Consider the following 19,706-nt stretch of genomic DNA (forward strand, 5'->3'; position numbering starts at 1 on the left):
GAGGAGGTTCTGCTCGCGGTCGGTGAACAGGTAGGAGCTGAGTTTATACATTCTGCTTCTAGAATGAACAAAGCTGTGGTTGTGTTCATGAAAAGGGCTAATTTGGTTGGTAGGCTAATTGCTAGCGGAATATTTGTAAGGGATGTGTTGGTGTCAATTTCACCTCTCTCTACCCCTTCAACAAGAGTTGTAGTGGCCAATTTGCCTCCGTTTATTACGGATGATCAAATTAGGAAAGAGCTGAGTCGTTTTGGTAAGTTTGCTAGCGGTTTCCGTGTACTATCAGCAGGTTTTCAGGCAGATGCCGTTAAGCACGTTGTTTCGTTCCGGAGGCAAGTGTTTATGTTTCTGAACAACAATGAGCAACAGCTAAATGTGCACTTTAAAGTGAGACATGGGGAGGGGCTCTATGCAGGTTTTGCCAGCACAGATAGTCTACGGTGTTTTGAATGTGGGGATTTGGGGCACAAGAGTTTTGCGTGCCCACACAAAGGCCGTAGACAAGGTGAGGGTACAGGCGCCAGTGGGGGAAATCGAGGTCAAAGTGCAGGGGGTAAGGAGATGCAGACAGCAGAGGCTGGGCCTAGTCAGGCTAGAGATGGTGGTGTAGATGAGGTTGGGCCTAGTCAGGCTAGAGATGGTGGGGTAGCTGTAGCTGAGTTTAGTCAGGCTAGAGATGGTGGGGTAGTGGAGGCTGGGTCTAGTCAGGCTAGAGATGGTGGGGAAGCAGAGGCCGGGTCTAGTCAGGCTAGAGATGGTGGGGTAGCTGAGGCTGGGCCTAGTTATGCTATGGAGGGTGGTGTAGAGGGTGCTGGGTCTAGGCAGGATATGGATGGTGGTATAGAAGAGGCTGAGTCTAGTCAGGCTAGAGATGGTGGGGAAGCTGAGGCTGGCCCTAGTCATGCTATGGAGGGTGGTGTAGATGATGCTGGGCCTAGTCATGCTATGGAGGGTGGTGTAGATGATACTGGGTCTAGTCAGGTTATTCTAGAGGATGAGGAGAGTATAGTGGGGAAGTGTAAGAGATTAGGGGGGGAGGAGGAGGGTGTCAAGCGGAAAAGGAAAAGGGTGTGGGCAAAGGCACCATGGAAATGTTGCCTGTTGCTGTGGGTGAGGCCCTAACCAGAGAGAAAGAGCAGGTGGTCAGGGTGGGAGATAGAGAAGAGGAGGAAAGTGAGTCTGAGGAAGAGGATGAGGAGTTATTTTTTTCAGACTCTTCTTCAATTGGCCCGGAGCTGACAGCCAGTCAACCAGAGGGGTCTAAGTACACGTTGAGAGAACTGACAAGGTTCCTGAATGAGACTAAGGGGAAAAAAGTTAATCTTGAGGCTTTTTTTCCTGATCCTAGAAAGTTTGTAAGATCAGTAAAACATGCAATGAGAAATGAGGGGCATGGTGTCCTCTCACCCAGGAAACGGTTTAGGTTGATGAAGTGGGTCACAACAGTGCGTAAAGGTTTACCTTCAGACACTGTTTAAATGTTTAATTTCTTTCTGACACTGGGGCTTTTTGAGCTTTTCTATTGGTCTATTTCTCTGCTGGCTTTTCTCCCACTTCTTATGGAGACTCTTCGGGTAGGCTCGCTTAATATAAATGGCGCCAGAGATGCGGGAAAGAGGAGTGTGTTGGGTGAATATGTAAAACAAAAAAAAGTACAGGTGTTGTTTCTGCAGGAGACTCATAGTGATGTGGTGAATGAAGTCGACTGGGGGCTCTGGTGGAAAGGGGCAAGTGTGTTGAGCCATGGGACAAATCTTAGTGCAGGGGTGGCAGTCCTTTTTGCACCGGGTATGTCTGTAAAAATTTGCTCCTCAAAGGAGGTGTGTAAGGGCAGGTTGCTTGTTGTTAAAGCAGAAATTAACAGCATGGGCTTTGTTTTTATAAATGTGTATGCGCCTAACACAGGGAGAGAAAGAGGGGTTCTATTTGGGAGTCTTAGACAGGAACTCTCACAAGTAGCGCCTGAGGAGACGCTGGTGATCGGAGGTGACTGGAACTGTACAATGGATTTTACAAAAGACAGAAATGGGGAAGAGCCTCATTCAGTGTCAGTGGGAGTGTTAGGGGACATCATTAACCAGTTCGACCTAGTGGATGTTTGGAGAACTAAACATCCAAACACAAGACAGTATACATGGGTGAAGGTCTTTGGGGCTAGGGTGAGTGCAGCCCGACTTGATCGTTTTTACATGTCCAGGAATCAGAGCAATAGGCTGCTGGGCGCTACCATTCTCCCGGTGGGGTTTTCGGATCACCACATAACCATGGCTCGGCTGTCTATTTCACCAGGGCCCCGGCAGGCATCTTATTGGAAGTTCAATGTAAAGCTCTTACAAGATGCCACTTTTTGCTCAGGTTTCCAGACTTTTTGGGAAAGGTGGGGGCAGCGAAGAGAGGAGTATGAGTCTCTGAGTCAATGGTGTGATGTGGGGAAAGTCCAAATTCGGCTTTTCTGTCAACAATATACAGCTCTCTCATCCTCAGAGGCTAGGAGAGTATTGGGGGAACTAGAGCGGTGTATTAGTGAGATGGAGGTAGAGATGGTGGGGCAAGGCAATGTAGGCCTCCAGGCTAATTTAGCCGAATTACGTAGGGACCTGGGCAGTTTTTTCCAGGTTAAAGCAAAGGGAGCACTTGTAAGAGCTAGGTTCTCCATGCTCAAGGAGATGGATGCTCCCAGCTCCTTCTTCTTTGGTTTGGAAAGACAGAGCAGTGAAGCCAAGGGTATGCATTGTTTACGGCTCTCTGATGGGCGGGTGACCTCTGTGGTGGGGGAGATGCGGGAGCGGACTGTGGAGTTTTATACTGAATTGTATAGGGCAGAAATGTGTGATCCTATGTGTGCTCAGGTCTTGTTCGCAGGACTCCCTAAGCTCTCTCGGGCACAGAGGGATGAAATGGACATTCCTCTGTTGTCACATGAACTGGCAGAGGCCGTAACCCAGATGTCCCCCGGTCGTGCACCGGGATCGATGGACTTCCAGTGGAGTTTTACAAAAAATTCTGGGGAATAATTGGACAGGACTTCTTTTGCGTCTTGCGTGAGTGCATCGGGGTAGGAGAGTTGCCGATGAGCTGCCGTCGGGCGGCACTGACTCTCCTGCCCAAAAAAGGGGACTTGTGTGAACTTAAGAACTGGAGGCCTGTGGCATTACTCTGTGCGGACTACAAGATTTTTGCCAAGGTCCTCTCTAACAGACTGAAGTCCCATCTGGACTCTATAATACACAAGGACCAGACATATTGTGTACCGGGACGCTCAATCACGGACAACTTGTTCTTGATTAGGGACATGTTGGACTTGTCGAGAGGTTCTAATGTGAACTTTGGACTGGTCTCTTTAGATCAAGAGAAGGCCTTTGATAGAGTGGATCATGAGTATCTGTTTAATGTGATGTCTGTGTTTGGGTTTGGGAAGAGTTTTGTGACCTGTGTGAAGCTGTTGTATGCTGGGGCGTCATGTATGGTTAAGGTGGGAGGGGGGCTCAGTAGGCCAGTCTGGGTGAGACGGGGCATTAGACAAGGATGCCCTCTATCTGGGCAGCTATACACACTAGCCATTGAGCCTTTTTTAGGACTGCTATGCAGGAGATTGCAGGGAGTGTGCTGGACAGGCATGGATGTGGTGACAGGAATAGCAGTCTCAGCATATGCAGATGATGTTTCTGTGATGGTCAGGGATGGGCAAGATATGCAGGAACTAGAGACCAGTCTGAAGGTGTACGAGGGAGCTTCATCAGCTAAGGTAAACTGGGGAAAGAGCAAAGCTCTGTTATGTGGGGCATGGGGGGATAGGGCTCCTCCTCTGCTTCCAGGGGGTTTGCAGTGGGGTTGTGAAGGGCTTAAAGTGTTGGGGGTGTACCTGGGCTCGGAGAGGTGGGTCAGGAAGAACTGGGAGGGGCTGTCACAGGCAGTGGTGTCAAGACTGGCCAGGTGGAGGTGGCTCCTATCTCAAGTGTCATATAGAGGGAGGGTGCTGATAATTAACAACCTGGTGGCATCTTCCTTGTGGCATAAACTGGCTGTCCTCAACCCCCCCGCCGGTCTGCTTGCAGACCTGCAACGCAAGCTGGTGGACTTCTTTTGGTCGGGACATCACTGGCTGAAGGCAGCAGTGTTGTACATGACCGTCCACGAAGGAGGACAGGGCCTGGTGGAACTGGAGAGCAGGATGGCTGCTTTCCGGCTAAAGGCGGTGCAGAGACTGCTGTACCATACTGATGTTGGCTGGAGGGAACCAGCATGCGCGCTGCTGAGGAGAGCTGGTGGATTAGGGTTGGACCGGCAGCTGTTCCTCATGAAGCTGGAGAGGCTGAGTACAGCAGGTCTCTCAGAGTTTTACTCTGCGGTGCTGAGGACCTGGCAGCTATTAAGACCCACACGAGAAGGGGGTGTGGAGCCTGGGCAGTGGGTGTGGGAGGAGCCTATTTTCCACAACCCAGCCATCCCTTTGAGATCGGTTCAGTCTGCCACCCTGCAGAGGCAACTGATGGCAGGGGGTGTACAAAGGCTAGGTGACCTGAGAATGCTGGGAGAGGAGGGGTGGATAACCCCGGAGGTCTTGGCTCAACAAACAGGAATAACGTCTCTTAGGCTGCTGGAGAGATTCCTGGAGGAGGTCCAGGAGGCACTGTCTGAGCAGGTAAGGGGGGTGTTTGAGAGGCCAAAGGGAGAGGGGCCACCAATGTTTCCGCCACTGCAGGTGACGGCAGAGACTGGAGACTGGCAAGGGGGTCTGGAGGACTTGTTAGATTTTAACACTCCGAGCCTGGGGGAGTTTGAGGGGGTGGGAGGTAAAGCCCTCTACAACCTCTGCGTTAAGGTTAGGAACATTCGGAGCCTAACAGGAGTGAAGGCACATCAGTGGCAGGGGGTATGTGGGGTGGAGAGTATGGTGGGTTTTAGATGGAGGGCGCTCTATAAACCCCCAGTACCAAAGAGGTCAGGGGACCTCCAGTGGAGGGTTCTTCATGGAGCCCTGGCCACTAACAGCTGGTTGGCGCGGGTTGATCCGGGAATTGGGCAGGGGTGTCCTTTCTGTCAAATGAAAGAAACTGTGATTCATGTGTTTTCTGTGTGCACCAGGTTAATGCCATTAATGTCTCTGTTGGAATGTCTGTGTGAGAGGTTGGGGGTGGTTTTTGCTGTTGGGATGTTTATAATGGGATACAGGTATTCGAGTAAGGAGAAAGAAAAATGTGTTTTGTTGAATTTTCTGTTTGCTCAGGCGAAGTTAGCTATTTGGCTAACAAGGAGAAACAGGGTCAAAGGTGGGGGGATAACAGACCCTTTACTACTGTTTAATGGGATGGTCTCTGCGCGCCTTAGGGTTGAGTTTGAGTTCTATAAAATGATAAAATGTGTGGAGATGTTTGAGGAGATATGGTGTGTTGGGGGGGCTGTATGTACAGCTGGGGAAGATGTTTTGGATATACGGTTGTAGGAGAGGGTATGTTTTTTGTGTATGGTGATTTGTATCATGTGGTAGATGGTAAGGTGAGTATGGTACATGTATGCAGTACAGGCTATATTTGGTTTTTTTATTTTAGGGGGGGGAGGGTGGCGAGTTTGACATGAAATGAGAATGTTTCAGTAAAGAAACTCTCACTCTCACTCTCACTCTCACACTCACACTCACACTCACACTCACACTCACACTCACACTCACACTCACACTCACACTCACACTCACACTCACACTCACACTCACACTCACACTCACACACAGAGACTGGTAATAGGGGTTGAAACAATGACGGCGGATAATTTTAGAAGAGAGGGTCCAGATTGTCTAGCCCTGCTGATTTGTACGGGTCCAGGTTTTGCAGCTCTTTCAGAACATCTGCTATCTGGAAAGCATGGCTCTGGACTTCACCCATCAAGTTTTACACCCTAATCAAGTAAACATGGACACAAAAAATTTGCATCCTGTAGCTCTAACTTCAAAAGGTTTGGGGATGCTGTAAAGTCCATAGAGAACAAGAGCACCTCCTCCCAGCTGCCCACTGCACTGAGGCTAGGTAACACTGTCACCATCGGACAAATCCACGATAATCAAGAATTTCAATAAACATTTCTCTACGGCTGGCCATGCTTTCCAGATTGCAGATGTTCTGAAAGAGCTGCAAAACCTGGACCCGTACAAATCAGCTGGGCTAGACAATCTGGACCCTCTCTTCTAAAATTATCCGCCGTCATTGTTTCAACCCCTATTACCAGTCTGTTCAACCTCTCTTTCGTAACGTCTGAGATCCCCAAAGATTGAAAAGCTGCCGCGGTCATCCCACTCTTCAAAGGGGGTGACACTCTAGACCCAAACTGTTACAGACCTATATCCATTCTGCCCTGCCTTTCTAAAATCTTCGAAAGCCAAGTTAATAAACAGATCACTGACCATTTTGAATCCCATCGTACCTTCTCCGCTGTGCAATCCGGTTTCTGACCTGGTCACAGGTGCACCTCAGCCACGCTCAAGGTACTAAACGATATCATAACCGCCATTGATAAAAGATTGTACTGTGCAGCCGTCTTCATCAACCTGGCCAAGGCTTTCGACTCTGTCAATCACCACATTCTTATCGGCAGACTCAACAGCCTTGGTTTCTCAAATGACTGCCTCGCCTGGTTCACCAACTACTTCTCAGACAGAGTTCAGTGTGTCAAATCGGAGGGCCTGTTGTCCGGACCTTTGGCAGTCTCTATGGTGGTGCCACAGGGTTCAATTCTCGGGCCGACTCTTTTCTCTGTATATATCAACGATGTCACTCTTGCTGCGGGTGATTCCCTGATCCACCTCTACGCAGACGACACCATTCTGTATACATCTGGCCCTTCTTTGGACACTGTGTTAATAAACCTCCAAACGAGATTCAATGCCATACAACACTCCTTCTGTGGCCTGCTCTTAAATGCTAGTAAAACTAAATGCATGCTTTTCAACTGTTCGCTGCCCGCACCCGCCCGCCTGACTAGCATCACTACTTTGGACGGTTCTGACTTAGAATATGTGGACAACTACAAATACCTAGGTCTGGCTAGACTGTAAACCAGACTCATATTAAGCATCTCCAATCCAAAATTAAATCTAGAATCGGCTTTCTATTCCGCAAACTTACCCTAGTAAAACTGACTATCCTACCGATCCTCGACTTCGGCGATGTCATCTACAAAATAGCTTCCAATACTCTACTCAGCAAACTGGATGCAGTCTATCACAGTGCCATCCGTTTTGTTACCAAATCCCCTTATACCACCCACCACTGCGACCTGTATGCTCTAATCGGCTCTAATCGGCCCTCGCTACATATTCGTCGCTAGACCCAATGGCTCCAGGTCATCTATAAGTCTATGCTAGGTAAAGCTCCACCTTATCTCAGGTCACTGGTCACGATAACAACACCCACCCGTAGCACACGTTCCAGCAGATATATCTCACTGATCATCCCCAAAGCCAACACCTCATTTGGCCGCCTTTCCTTCCAGTTCTCTGCTGCCAGTGACTGGAACGAATTGCAAAAATCGCTGAAGTTGGAGACTTTTATTTCCTTCACCAACTTTAAACATCAACTATCTGAGCAGCTAACCGATCGCTGCAGCTGTACATAGTCCATCTGTAAATTGCCCACCCAATCTACCTAACTCATCCCCATACTGTTTTATTTTATTTGCTTTTCTGCTCTTTTGCACACCAGTATCTCTACTTGCACATCATCATCTGCTCATTTATCACTCCAGTGTTAATCTGCTAAATTGAAATTATTCACTCCTATGGCCTATTTATTGCCTACCGCCTTTTGCACACACTGTATATAGACTTTCTTTTTTCTACTGTGTCATTGACTTGTTTATTGTGTTATTGGCTTGTTTATTGTTTACTCCATGTGTAACTCTGTGTTGTTGTCGGTGTCACACTGCTTTGCTTTATCTTGGCCAGGTCGCAGTTTCAAATGAGAACTTGTTCTCAACTAGCCTACCTGGTTAAATAAAGGTGAAATAAAAATGTAATTAAAAAACACTTGTATTTCTACTTGCACATCATCATCTGCACATCTATCACTCCAGTGTTAATTTGCTAAATTGTAATTACTTGCTACTATGGCCTATTTATTGCCTTACCTCCTCACGCCATTTGCACACACTGTATATAGACTTTCTTTTTTTTCTATTGTGTTATTGACTGTACGCTTGTTTATTCCATGTGTAACTCTGTGTTGTTGTTTGTGTTGCACTGCTTTGCTTTATCTTGGCCAGGTCGCAGTTGTAAATGAGAACTTGTTCTCAACTAGCCTACCTGGTTAAATAAAGTTGAAATATATACATTTTTAAATGTAGGTACATACAATTGTCATATCGGTTGAAAACTTGAATTATTGTTAATCTAACTGCACTGTCCAATTACAGTAGCTATTACAGCAAAAACATGCCATGCGATTGTTTGAGGATGGCGCCCCACATCAAAATATTTTTCCATCGGCACAGGTTTCATAAATTCATAAATAGCGATTTAAATATTCACTTGCTTTTTGAAAATCTTCCTCTGATTTGTCATCCAAAGGGTCCCAGCTATAACATGTAGTGTTGTTTTGTTAGATAAAATCCTTCTTCATATCCCAAAAAGTCAGTTTAGTTGGCTCCATTGATTTGAGTAATCCACTCGTTCAACATGCAGAGAAATAATCTGAATATCTACCCTTAAACTTTGTTTCAACAAGTCAAAATACATTTCTCTGTACTCCTCAGATACCCTAAAATGTAACCAAACGATAATATTTCTTATGGAAAGAAGTATGTTCAATAGGAAACCGTTTTTTTAGCACGTGCGTCCTGTCTTCATCGCGCATGCAAACACAAATTTCCAAGACTGTGTCCCTGTACTAAAACTGATATTTCTTATTCGTTTTAGATGTTACAAGCCTGAAACCTTAAATATAGACTGCTGGCACCCTGTGGATGCCATAGGAATTGCATCATGGGAGCTAGAATTGAGTGTGCCCTTATACTTGCCATTGTAAGAGCATGGTCTCTCAAAACAGAAATTCTGGTTGGTTATTCTTTTGGATTTTCTCCTACCGTATCTATTGTGTTATATTCTCCTACATTATTTTAACATTTCTACAAACTTCAAAGTGTTTTCTTTCCAATGGTACCAATTATATGCATATCCTGGCTTCAGGCCCTGAGCAACAGGCAGTTTACTTTGGGCATGTCATTCAGGGGAAATTGAGAAAAAAGGGCCTAGCCCTAAGAAGTTTTTAAAGGAAAAAGTTTCTTCCTGTTCGTGGTAAGTTATTTTCGGTCGTAAGAGACGGCAGCAGCAACATTATGTACACAGTAAGTAAAAAAACAAGTTACATAAAACACAAAAAAATTGCACAATTGGTTGGGAGAATGTAAAACGTCAGCCATGTTCTTCGGCGCCATCTTTGTGAAGCCTGCTATGCTAAATGAATGCAGATTTTCTAGTTCTGCTCTATTTATGCACATGTGCAAACACTTGTAGGGCAAACAGTTACCAGATTTATCTGTATCTTCTTCCTGCTGGCCCTGTCATGCATCTTATTCCTGTTCAGCAATATCAACATTCTGGTCTCTCCTATCATTGCTATGCAGACGACACACAATTAATCTTCTCCTTTCCCCCTTCTGATAACCAGGTGGCGAATCGCATCTCTGCATGTCTGGCAGACATATCAGTGTAGATGACGGATCACCACCTCAAGCTGAACCTCGGCAAGACGGAGCTGCTCCTCCTCCCGGGGAAGGACTGCCCGTTCCATGATCTCCATTGTGTCCTCCTCCCAGAGTGCTAAGAACCTTGGCGTGATCCTGGACAACACCCTGTCGTTCTCAACTAACATCAAGGCGGTGACCCGTTCCTGTAGGTTTCTGTAGGTTCATGCTCTACAACATTCGCCTCACACAGGAAGCGGCGCAGGTCCTAATCCAGGCACTTGTCATCTCCCGTCTGGATTACTGCAACTCGCTGTTGGCTGGGCTCCCTGCCTGTGCCATTAAACCCCTACAACTCATCCAGAACGCCGCAGCCCGTCTGGTGTTCAACCTTCCCAAGTTCTCTCACGTCACCCCGCTCCTCCGCTCTCTCCACTGGCTTCCAGTTGAAGCTCGCATCCGCTACAAGACCATGGTGCTTGCCTACGGAGCTGTGAGGGGAACGGCACCTCCGTACCTTCAGGCTCTGATCAGGCCCTACACCCAAACAAGGGCACTGCGTTCATCCACCTCTGGCCTGCTCGCCTCCCTACCTCTGAGGAAGTACAGTTCCCGCTCAGCCCAGTCAAAACTGTTCGCTGCTCTGGCACCCCAATGGTGGAACAAACTCCCTCACGACGCCAGGTCAGCGGAGTCAATCACCACCTTCCGGAGACACCTGAAACCCCACCTCTTTAAGGAATACCTAGGATAGGATAAAGTAATCCTTCTAACCCCCCCCCCCCTTAAAAGAGTTAGATGCACTATTGTAAAGTGGTTGTTCCACTGGATATCATAAGGTGAATGCACCAATTTGTAAGTCGCTCTGGATAAGAGCGTCTGCTAAATGACTTAAATGTAAATGTAAATGTGGAGGTAGGGTAAATCCATCTGCACTCAAAACAAGTTACAGGTCAAACATGATTCATTTCTCACATGGCTTCAATCACAATTTACCTTCTTTACCACCCTCTCCCCCTCACATGGGAGCTACACTGGGGCTTAGCGAAAACTGTAGGTTTTTAGCTGCTTTTTTTTTACGCCAGCATGAGCAGAGCGCAAGCCACTTTACCAAATGTTCTCGGGTGTGAGCCATGTGTCATTCTTGAAAACAGAAAAATAGCGTCATTTTACAATGAACAGCGCTAGCCTCTCACGGAGTAATGCTGCTTACGTCCAGGTATAATTTAAATTAATTTGAGCGTAGCACTTTCTGCAAAATGTATGCTTCCAGGGTTGGAGGACCACCTTTTTTTGTTTATTTTCCTTAATACTAAATGGATTATTACTAAACTCTTTAAGTTTCCCCCAAGTTTTCACCATTGTGCAGGTAGCTCAGTGGTTAGAGCATTTGGCCAGTAATTAAAAGGTTGGTGGATTGAATCCCTGAGCTGACAAGGTACAAATCTGTTGTTCTGCCCCTGAACATGGAAGTTATTAAAGATATATTAAATATCAGCTTTAATATTGTGGGTTCTAGAACTCTTGTGTTAATATGGTAACACATCTAGTATAAACTGAACAAAAATATAAATGCAACAATTACCAATATTTTACAGTTCATATGAGGAAACAAGTCAATTGGAATAAATGCATTAGGCCATAATATATGGATTTCACATAACTGGGAATACAGATAACAGATATGCATATGTTGGTCACAGATACTGTACCTTAAAAAAAATGGGCCGGTATTTCTGTGCCTTCAAATTGCCATCAATAAAATGCAGTTGTGTTTGTTAACCATAGCTTATTGCCTGCCCATACAATAACCCCACAGCCACCATGGGGCATTCTGTTCACAACGTTGACATAAGCAAACCGCTCGCCCATGTGCTGGGTCTGCGGTTTTGAGCCTGGTTGGACGTACTGCCAAATTCTCTAAAACGACATTGGAGGCTGCTTATGGTAGAGAAATTAACATTAAATTCTCTGTCAACCGCTCAGGTGGAAATTCCTGCAGTCAGCATGCCAATTGCACGCACCCTCAACTTGAGACATCTGTGACATTGTGTTGTGACAAAACTGCATATTTTTAGTGGCCTTTTTAGGTGCACCTGAGTTATGATCATGCTGTTTAATCAGCTTCTTGATATGCCATACTTGTCAGGTGGATGGATTATCTTGGCAAATGAGAAATGCTCACTAACAGGGATATAAACAAATTTGTATACCAAATTTGAGAGAAACAAGCTTTTTGTGCATATTGAACATTTCTGGGATCTTTTATTTCAGCTCATGAAAGATAGGACCAACACTTTACATGTTGGGTTTATATTTTTGTTCTGTGTAATAGTCAAATCATAGTGTAAAAGCAGGTGAGCTGGTTCTACTATTTTTTCTGTTGCAATTTTGTGGTGGGAAACTGAGTGTGTTGAGAATACAGCAACACATCAACCCTGTTAGCCATGGATGGATGGATGGGCTGGAAATGTTATAAGTTCCAATGTTTTGTTAAGCTTGCATTCAAATGCCCCTCCCGGTTGCACACAACAAGCTTCCATTACCCCTTTCACAAGAGAAGTTTGGCTGATTGTAATAGGAAGTTGTCATACCCTGTTACGGTCAACTCTGTTACTTTAATTGTCACCTTTTTAGAGTTATTTTTCTTAATTTAAGCTCTGGAGATGTTTGATTATAAAATTGAATGTGCTTTTTATGACAATGTTAAAATTAGGTGAAATAAATAGGGGCTTTATTCAATCTGTAAAGATATTGCACTAGAAATGTAAATGTAGTTTTTCAATTGAGACAACATATACAGCGCTCACACTGGATGCAGTCTCCACTAAAGTGGGAACATTTCCTTTAAATTTCAATCACTCTGTAAAGCTGAACTTCTGTGATTCGGATTGAATAGAGCCCTTATTCTTTAAAAAAATTATACTACCAAAAAGGCACTATTTATGGAACGACCTAGCTAAGAGGGATAACGCACAAACAAATAGGTGCTCTGCCTGAAACTCAGAAACATACAATAAAAGACAGACTTTCATATACACAAGTGTACACGCACAGACACAAACAGAAGTGTACACGTACAGGCTCACGCATCTACACAGACGCACACATCGGAACATTTTAACACAGGTACAGACAATACATCATGCCAGCTTGGACAGTTTTAATGTTTTTTTATTCCAAATGAGTGTGTGACTCTATAGGCTTTAACACTAGCTGGTTGCTATGGAGAGGACGTACCCGTCACCCCTCACCTATATCAACCCGCCCCATGGAGATACATGGCCCAAATGTATGTGGACACCTGCTCGTCAAATATCTCATTCCCAGAGCATGGACATTAATATGGAGTTGGTCCCGCCCTTTGCTGCTATACCAGCCTCCACTCTTCTGGGAAGGCTGTCCACTAGATGTTGGAACATTCCTTCCCAAGTTGGAAGCACATAATCATCTAGAATGTCATGCTGTATGCTGTAGTGTTAAGATGTCCCTTCACTGGAACTAAGGAGCCTAGACCGAACCATGAAACACAGCCTCAGCTCATTATTCCTCCTCCACCAAACTTTACAGTTGGGTCCGGTAGCGTTCTTTTGGCATCCGACAAACCCAGATTTGTCCGTCGGACTGCCAGATGGTGAAGCGTGATTCATCACGCCATAAAACGCGTTTCCACTGCTCCAGAGTCCAATGGCGGCAAGCTTTACACCACTCCAGCCGACACTTGGCATTGTGCATGGTGATCTTAGGCTTGTGTGTGGCTGCTCGGCCATGGAAACTAATTTCATGAAGCTCCCGACGAACAGTTCTTGTGCTGACGTTGCTTCCAGAGGCAGTTTGGAACTCGGTAGTGAGTGTTGCAACCGAGGACAGACAGTTAAGAAATTATCTTGCGTTGCAAAAATATTTGAATAACTGGCAAACTCTCAGCTAAGAACTTTTTAAACGTCAAATGATATTATTGTGTACCAGCCTGGTTTTAGACCTGGACATACAGTAACACTGTTTCAGCAGCTATTATTGTCTTAAATTATATATTCAATTGCTTAGATCATAGGAATCACTGTGCTGCCATATTTATAGACCTATCCAAGGCCTTTGACACTGTCAACCATTCCCTACTCGTCTTGCAAGTGGTTTGGGAACCATCTGTCAGACAGGACACTACGTGCTTTCTGATGGTGTCAAGTTACCTTAATATTACTGAAGGTGTCCCAAAAGGGTCGATTTTGGGACCTGTCCTCGTTACTACTGATATAAATTATTTTAAAAACCTGTAACATTAATCTGCAGTTATGTATGCTTTCGCCCCTATGGCTGACCAGGCTATGTTGGAGCTGCAATCTGATTTTGTCATCTTGCAGAAAGTTCTTGTTGATTTAAAAATTGGTAGTTTAATGTCTAATTCTCGTAGAAATATTTCAGATGGCTTACACATTTATGCATTGAATGGTTCTTTCATCGAGCAGGTTCCCGCCTATAAATATCTGGGCTTTTGAATTGACAATAATTAGACGTTTAAAAAACATACGGATGAGCGAGTTAAGAAGCTGAGATTTAAACTAGGCTTATTTTATAGAAATACTATAGACCATGCCTCTCCCTAAACAGAAGGAAGCAGATTGTACAATCAACCATGGTGACCGTTTATCGGAACGCAGCAGCCACTACTCTTAAACCTTTGGATGCGTCTACCATAGCACCCTTCACTTTATCACTTTGCTTACTGCTCCCAGATGACACAATCTCTGTTGCAATCAACACTGCCCTTTCCACCTGGACAAAAGGAACACCTACGTGAGAATGCTATTCATTGACTACAGCTCAGCGTTCAACACAATAGTGCCCTCAATGCGCATCACTAAGCTAAGGACCCTGGGACTAAACACCTCCCTCTGTAACTGGATCCAATCCAGGTGGTAAGGTTATGCAATCCTCATTCTCATCGATGGGGCTGTAGTGGAGCAGGTTGAGAGCTTCAAGCTTCTACATCACCAACAAACTATCATGGTCCAAACACACCAAGACAGCCGTGAAGAGGGCACGACAACGCCTATTCCCCCTCAAGAGACATGGGTATGGGTCCTCAGATCCTCACAATTCTACAGCTGCACCATCTAGAGCATCCTGACTGGTTGCATCACCGCCTGGTATGGCAACTGCTCGGCCTCCAACCGCAAGGCGCTACAGAGGGTAGTGCGTACAGCCCAGTACATCACTGGAGCCAAGTTTCCTGCCATCCGGGACATCTATACCAGGCAGTGTCAGAGGAAGGCCCTAATAATTGCCAAAGACTCCAGCCACCCTAGTCATAGACTGTTCTCTCTGCTACCGCACGGCAAGCGGTACCGATGCACCAAGTCTGAAACCAAGGGGACCATGAACAGCTTTTACCCCCAAGCTGTAAGACTGCTAAATAGTTAGTAAACCAAATAGCAACACAGACAAATTAACAATCTAAATTAACCCTTTTTGCACTAACTTTGTTGACTCATACGCTGCTGCTACTGTTTATTATCTGTCACTTTAATACTAGTTCTATGTACAAACTGTAGCTACCTCAACTACATCGTACAACTGCACATCGACTCGGTAGTTGTACCCCGTGTATATAGCCAAGTTATCGTGGCTCATTTTGTATTTATTATGACTTTTATTACGTGTTTTACTTTTCTGCTATTTCTCTATTTCCCTTCTCTCTGCATTGTTGGGAAGGGCCCGTAAGTAACGGTAGCTAGCGAACTTCTGTATATCAGTGTTCCGTACATTTTACCTTATTTTAGCGGCCAACATTTTTTATACTTCCAGGTCAACTGTAATATTAATACCATTGTAAAGCACAATTGCTCACCGTTCCAGCAAAATCAATGACGAGACCTTCACGCTGCCCGTCTCTCCATGATTGAATAAGGCAATGGAGCTCCAACCGGGTCTTTTAAAATTTGGTAGAGGGGGAAGCGAAGGCTACTGAGTGAACGTGAAAAGGGAAGATATGTTGTGTGGGGAAACTGCTTTGTCCAACTTATCACCTCTAAATTACACTTCAAAGAGTTTATATAATGTGTCATTATATTCCTATTTGAAGGTTTGTGTCGAATTGACAACTGCGGCTGTCACGGCTCGCAGTGATGACGTAAAAAAATGCACTATTGATTGTGAAAAGAATCAATAGTGGTGCCCTCAGCACCACTACTTCCCGCAGCTATGGGCCCTGCTCCTTTTAACTGACACGGCTCTGTCTGATGGTTTTATATGCATTAGAATTATTCTTCCGGTTTTGGTTGGAAATACCGTTTTACCAGGGAGAAAAGTGATTTATTCTCGGGATGGAACATTTGTAAAATACCAACAAACAAAAAAATAAACAAAAAAAACACAAAAAAAATAATTGTACCAAGGATAGCAGACTAGCATGTTAGAAAACATAGATAGAGATAGGATCTTTAATGTTTTAGAGCAAGAGTTTGTGTTCATGGTTATTGTTGTTCAATAAAAGCCTCAAATGAAAGTGTGAAAGTACTCGGTCAGTATCTTTCTGTTTTATATCATCATGTTACTCATGTAAAATATGCACTAAACTCTCCAAAGAATTACCATAGGAGAGGGATAACACATAAACAAATAGGTGCTCAGTCTGAAACAGATAACATAAGATACAAGACATGCTTTCAGACACACAAACACAAAATTACCATTTCCGTTGAAACCAGGGCACGTGCAGCTGGTTCAGGACATTGTCACTGTGTACCCTTTGACCTCCATGCCAGCCCTAGAGACTGCCAAGGACACAAGTGGAGAAGATCATCAGCAAGCAATTTACATTGACCCCCCCCCCCCCCACTACTTTTACACTGCTGCTACTCGCTGTTTGTTTGTTACCTATGCATAGTCACTTCGCCCCCACCTACAGTTGAAGTCAGAAGTTTACATACACTTAGGTTGGAGTCATTCAAACTCGTTTTTCAACCACTCCACACATTTCTTGTTAACAAACTATAGTTTTGGCAAGTCGGTTAGGACATCTACTTTGTGCATGACACAAGTAATTTTTCCAACAATTGTTTACAGACAGATTATTTCACTGTATCACAATTTCAGTGGGTCAGAAGTTTATATACACTAAGTTGACTGTGCCTTGAAACAGCTTGGAAAATTCCATAAAATAATGTCATGGCTTTAGAAGCTTCTGATAGGCTAGTTTACCTCATTTGAGTCAATTGGAGGTGTACCTGTGGATGTATTTCAAGGCCTAACTTCAAACTCAGTGCCTCTTTGCTTGACATCATGGGAAATTCGAAAGAAATCAGCCAAGACCTCAGAAAGAAATTGTAGACCTCCACAAGTCTGGTTCATCCTTGGGAGCAATTTCCAAACGTCCGATGGTACGACGTTCATCTGTATGAACAATAGTGCGCAAGTATAAACACCATGGGACCACGCAGCCGTCACACCACTCACGAAGAAGATGCGTTCTGTCTCCTAGAGATGAACGTATTTTGGTGCGAAAAGTGCAAATCAATCCCAGAACAACAGCAAAGGACCTTGTGAAGATGCTGGAGGAAACAGGTACAAAAGTATCTATATCCACAGTAAAACGAGTCCTATATCGACATAACCTGAAAGGCCGCTCAGCAAGGAAGAAGCCACTGCTCCAAAACCACCATTAAAAAAGCCAGACTACGGTTTGCAACTGCACATGGGGACAAAGATCGTACTTTTTGGAGAAATGTCCTCTGGGCTGATGAAACAAAAATAGAACTGTTTGGCCTCAATGACCATAATTTTGTTTGGAGGAAAAATGGGGAGGTTTGCAACCGAAGAACACCATCCCAACCATGAAGCACGGAGGTGGCAGCATCATGTTGTGGGGGTGCTTTGCTGCAGGAGGGACTGGTGCACTTCACAAAATAGATGGCTTCACGAGGAAGGAAAATTATGTTGTCACGGCTCCTCCTCTGCAGTGCAGGGGGCTGTTCCTCCTCCAGGCAGAGGAGGGTCGTTAGTGATTGGAGTCACCTGGGCTCAGGGTATTTATAAACTGTTTCACTAATCACCTCTCTCTCTCTCTCTGCTCCTCCAGGTATGATCATGTTTTGTTTGTTCCTTTGTAGTTTTGCATAGTTTTCACTCAGTCATGTTCACACACACATATTCACGCATCCATGCACTTTACATACACCTTACATTATGATACTTCCACACTCATTCCTTTTTCTTAGTTTGAAGTTAATAGTTTTGTTTATAATAAAGAACACTTTTAATTGGCCTATACCTGTTGTTCGTGTCCCCTCATTTTTGTCACAGGCTATGAGCCGGCTTGTGACAATGTGGATACATTGAAGCAACATCTCAAGACATCAGTCAGGAAGTTAAAGCTTGGTTGCAAATGGGTCTTCCAAATGGACAATGACCCCAAGCATACTTCCAAAGTTGTGGCAAAATGACTTAAGGACAACAAAGTCAAGGTATTGGAGTGGCCATCACAAAGCCCTGACCTCAATCCTCTAGAAAATTTGAGGGCAGAACTGAAAAAGCTTATGCGAGCAAGGAGGCCTACAAACCTGATTCAGTTGCACCAGCTCTGTCAGGAGGAATGGGCCAAAATTCACCCAACTTATTGTGGGAAGCTTGTGGAAGGCTACCCGAAACGTTTGACCCAAGTTAAACAATGTAAAGGCAGTGCTACCAAATACTAATTGAGTGTATGTAAACTTCTGACCCACTGGGAATGTGATGAAAGAAATAAAAGCTGAAATAAATCATTCTCTCTACTATTATTCTGACATTTCACATTCCTAAAATAAAGTGGTGATCCTAACTGACCTAAGACAGGGAATTTTTACTAGGATTAAATTTCAGGAATTGGGAAAAACTGAGTTTAAATGTATTTGGCTAAGGTGTATGTAAACTTCTGCCTTCAACTGTACATGTACAGATTACCTCAACTAGCCTGTACCCCTGCACACTGACTCGGTACCGGTGCCCCATGTATAGAGCCTCTTTATTCTTATTGTGTTACTTTTTATTACTTTTTATTTTAGTCTACTTGGTAAATATTTTCTTCTTCTTGAACTGCGCTGTTGGTTAAGAGCTTGTAAGTAAGCATTTCACGGTAAAGTCTACACTTGTTGTATTCAGCGCATGTGGCAAATAAAGTTTGATTTGATCTGAGAATCTCACAACAGAGCGTTTTCATCTCCTCCTCTGCGCCCTCGAGAACAGAACAAAGGAGAGAGAGAGGGAGGTAGTCAACAGTTTAATAATACACAGTATGTTTCGTTGTGAAACCATGTTGGTATCAATGTTCCCGAACAGATTTCACTTGGTTTCCCAAATTAAGCACTGGGTAGCTGTAGTAACAGGGTTGGAGAGCCCATGGCATACAGAGTACTGGGTAGCTGCAGGAACAGGGTTGGAGAACCCATGGCATACAGAGTACTGGGTAGCTGCAGGAACAGGGTTGGAGAGCCCAAGGCATACAGAGTACTGGGTAGCTACAGGAACAGGGTTGGAGAGCTCATGGCATACAGAGTACTGGGTAGCTGCAGGAACAGGGTTGGAGAGCCCAAGGCATACAGAGTTTGGGTGGAATATCACCTGTTGCGCAGCAAGAGGCTGCATGCTCCTCAAACAGTGGTTGATGCCTGGAGTGAAGTAGGCCAAGTGCTTTCTTTATAAGCCCAGACATTTTTATATATGCAGTCCTGTGTGAAAAGAGTTTTGATGGTTGTCACTAAAAAGAGGAGGATCCCAGCTGCTACTGTAACGGCAGTCTAAGTCGTCCTCCTCCTCAGACGAGGAGAGGCGAGAAGGATCAGAGGACCAATGTACAGCGTGGTAAGTTTCCATGATTTAATAACAAGAAAACTAGACAAAATACAAAACAACAAACGTACTAACCGTCACAGTCCCGTGTGGCAAAAACACTGACACAGGAAACAACCACCCACAAAATCCCAACACAAAACAAGCCACCTATATATGATTCTCAATCAGGGACAACGATTGACAGCTGCCTCTGATTGAGAACCATATTAGGC

Source organism: Salvelinus namaycush, chromosome 5 (assembly GCF_016432855.1).
Source record: "Salvelinus namaycush isolate Seneca chromosome 5, SaNama_1.0, whole genome shotgun sequence".
NCBI lineage: Eukaryota > Metazoa > Chordata > Actinopteri > Salmoniformes > Salmonidae > Salvelinus > Salvelinus namaycush.